The sequence below is a fragment of the Jaculus jaculus genome, chromosome 1, assembly GCF_020740685.1.
Source record: "Jaculus jaculus isolate mJacJac1 chromosome 1, mJacJac1.mat.Y.cur, whole genome shotgun sequence".
In the NCBI taxonomy this organism is placed as follows: Eukaryota; Metazoa; Chordata; class Mammalia; order Rodentia; family Dipodidae; genus Jaculus; species Jaculus jaculus.
The window spans coordinates 82,260,066-82,260,865 of record NC_059102.1 but is presented as its reverse complement, the minus strand read 5'-3'; positions in this window follow the sequence as shown (position 1 = coordinate 82,260,865).

Here is an 800-nt window from a genome sequence, read left to right as displayed (position 1 = left end):
GGCTACTAAAAGGATAAATGAGATCTTGCATGTAACAGTCTTCTCATAGTTCCTGGTAGGTATTATTATTGTTATTATTATGCAATATAATAGACATGCTAGTTGAGAATAAGTGGCTTAGTTAGGGTTTTTAGAATGCAGAAAAAAGCCATAAATTATTATGATTGGCAATTTTGTCTTATTGTGATTTTAAACTAATCGAAATGCTGCTGGTTGGAGATTATTCTTTCTTTTCTGTTTAGCTTAAGTCCTGTGGCAGTCAGCAGAAGAGACTTGCCATCCCACTCCTTCAGGAGGCCAGGCATTAAATGAAAACTGTACACTTCTACATGTGCTTATCTTGCCTTCTAGAAGTTCTCTAACATTTTTATTTCTCTGGAAGGAAAGGAAAACATTGATTTCTTAAGGTATTAATTCTCTACGTAGTTTTCTTCATTATAGGAGACAGAAGTCACAGGGAATAGAAGTTTATGCAAATTGAGGCTTGAACAGAAGTGGTTGAGGGAAGAGGAAACATAAGACAAGAGAGTAGTGACTCACCTCCTTCCTTCCCTTGACAAGCTGATGGGTACCATCTGTGCTTCTTCCATGGGACACTCTATTCTTTCCTCCCTAAGTGGGGACTGGGCCCAGACATGGCATCTGGAATGCACTGCGTAAAGAAAGATGTACAGCTTTTTCAACTTAAGATAGGAGTGCTACACATCCTTACAGGGTATTGGAGAAAAAACTTTGTGGCTTCTAGGCATATACATCTATGGCATCCCTTTTCTGTGTTGTACCTGCTGTCCCACTTCAAG